This window comes from Haplochromis burtoni, unplaced genomic scaffold, assembly GCF_018398535.1.
Source record: "Haplochromis burtoni strain Fernald_Lab_line unplaced genomic scaffold, NCSU_Asbu1 Contig_94, whole genome shotgun sequence".
NCBI lineage: Eukaryota > Metazoa > Chordata > Actinopteri > Cichliformes > Cichlidae > Haplochromis > Haplochromis burtoni.
This window is the reverse complement of record NW_024582455.1, coordinates 791,599-794,567: the sequence shown is the minus strand read 5'-3', so window position 1 is coordinate 794,567 and position 2,969 is coordinate 791,599.

Genomic DNA, 2,969 nt, shown 5'->3' with positions numbered 1-2,969 from the left:
ATTTTTGGCTCGGGTTATTATTTCTGTGGTTTCTTTATGGCATCTTTTATTTGAAAAACAGCATCTGTGCAGTGAGATTATCACTAGAAAGATCAAAATTATCTAATATGTTTGTATATCATAGACCAGTAATGGGCATATCTAGAAGAGGGGCATGGGATAGCACCAGCCCAGCCCATTTATGTACACTGAGTATGTCATTGATGTTTGTGATGGGGATATGTGCTAAGCGCTGGAGAGATTGTATATCCAGTTGAATGTCTCCCTCTAGTGGATAAAAACTATATTGCATGACCTTAGCAATTGCAAATGTTCTCCAGTCACACCTGAGCTCACGCAGTCCTGCCACGCTGCTCACACATGTCTTTGTCATGATCATTATCTGTTTTCATATCAGCCTTGAGCCAGTTTGAGATTACCATGGTCTCAGAATACCCAGTGTTACTCAAACTGTACTTTGCACAGCCAAAAATTGGGTTAAATGAAGACCCAAGAGGCCTTCTGCTTGCATAAACTAGCGAGAACTCAGCAGCTCAGTAGGAAAGAATTAAAGTATTTGCAAAACTTATCTTCGAGCACAGCAGAGGGGGAGCCCCAGGCGCTGTCACCTTCACTCCTGACTCACAAAGAGATGTTGCAAAAACTAAACTCTGTCAAGCTGCTTTAATGCACATCTATAATTACTGTCTCTCTAACAGAAACTCTTTTGACCTGACTTCTCAGGACAGCCAGCGGGGAGAGATTTGGACAGATGTTGCCTTTTGCTTGTCATTGCTAGATGGCGGCAGTCGGTGTCAAGGCTGCAAAGTCACGGCTTCCTGTCACTCACTGGAACATCGAGTACGGAGAGGTTGAGGCAGCAGTATATAAATAATGAAGTTCACGATGCCCCAGAAGGAAACAGACTACCTTTATCCCATCATGCATTATTCATTACATTTCTTCCCACTCCAAGGCAGCGAGAATGCATTAATGTTAAGGCTGTAATTGTAACCTCGAAAACCTCCCAAAAAAAACACCAAAAGAAAATTACAGCAGGACTAAGGCTTCTAGAGGAACCAGAGAGACTATGATTTTACACAAAGAGTCAAATTTCACAATAATTCTTTTATTAAAAAAAAATTTCATTTATGTTTTTTAAAAGTGAGCATAAGGTGGATGTGACAACAAAAGGCAGAAAAATGTAAGCCTATAATAAAACACTGTGCTGTGTGATACTTGGAGGTAATAGTAGATGGTGACGAAGCATGCATGGTAACAGCTCGATGCTAGCCCAACAGATACTTTGTGTCCCTCCTCTACGTTCAGTAACTCAAACATATGCTAGAAAAAATCTCTGAACCTTTTATGTTGACCATCATGTCACATTTAAACGATCGAAGCTGACCCAAGTAAGGGCTTTAGAGACAGACACATCCAAAAAATAACAACAACAACACCAAACAGTTTCATCAAAATACATAAAAAGCTGTTTTGCTGTGTTAACTAATTACTGTGAAAAGTACAAATCCTGTAAACTAGAAGAAATTAAAATAAAAAAATAAAGCATTTGCAGTCCTACAAAAAGCAAAATAGTTTTATCCAAAACTCACAAAGTGATTGGATGAGATTCACCTTCAGGCTGCTGACAAACTGCAAACCAGCAACAGGATGAATGAAACAAAGCTGAAAAGGCTTCAGGCTTCCCTGCACATGTGTGGCAGCAGATTTGTGGCATAATAAGGAAAATGTTGTGGAGAAACTACTGTAATGCAAAGACTAATTTCACCTTTCATTTATTAGAAAAATAAATGACTCCTCCCTCTAGTTTTTACCTACATGTCAAGCTGACAGTTTATGTCAAAATTATCACGGAAGCAGTGAAGCAATGGGAGAATGGTAATAGTAAGAGTTACAACAAAAACATGTGTGTTCTTTAAGGATGATGTTATGGTTAGATCAGCTGAAACTGGCTGGCAGTGAGTCACTTGCAGGCTTACTGTAATTCATGGACTGAATATAAAAAAATGCAGCTTAAGGCTCTGACAAAGCTCAATGGCCTTAAATCTGCATAGCTTTCTAGTCGCGCATACGTGGCAACTCAGCTAAATTCAAGCTGAGTTCCAAGTCTTAATGAGTACAACACGATATTCATTTTGTAGATGAAGGGTTAGTAACTGTGCAAAAGTCTTAAGCTACTACTCATTTCTGTATATTTTGCTTCCAAGGAGCCATTTTCAGAGGAATCTTATTCTTTTTTTTAATTTGTGAAGCTACTTATCATTCAAGCATATTTTTAAAAAAAGGCCGTAACTGGATGAGCAAGTGTTGTGTCTACACATAACAGAACCCATTTTAAATTGTATCTTTTATCATTATTTGTTCCCTTTTAATAAAATCATAAAAGTAGTATTTTCAGTAACAGTAAATTTTTCACAAGTCTCTACCCTATTGTATTTTTAAAGAAAAATGGTAACTGTGCCCACCTTTAATATACCAACAAACCTCCATCCTGTAAATCCATCCAAGCCGGTGGTGTCCGTATCCAGGATGACAGAGCCAGTAGAGCGGTAGTTAAATGACACTGAGGACTGTGATGAGATGTCACTACTTATTTGGAAAATTCAGTTGCTTCTAAGATGTTCGCATATGGCACCTTTAAGGGAAATGTCAACTTAGGCGAATATCGTCTTGTTTTTTGAGTGTGTGTGTGTGTGTGTGTGTGTGTGTGTGTGTGTGTGTGTGTGTGTGTTATTTCGAGCAGACCTTGAGTGTGACATGAGGTCTGTGTTTGGTAATGGGCTGTTTCTGTGTTTGTGTGTTAAGGCAGTTGGTGTAATCTCTATTGATTGTTGTTTACTCTGTGTGTGTGTGTGTGTGTGTGTGTGTGTGTGTGTGTGTGTGTGTGTGTGTGTGTGTTCAGTGAAATGATAAAGACGCCATGTCCGACAGACTGACACGTTCTTCCACAGCTATCTTCCTCCTTCACT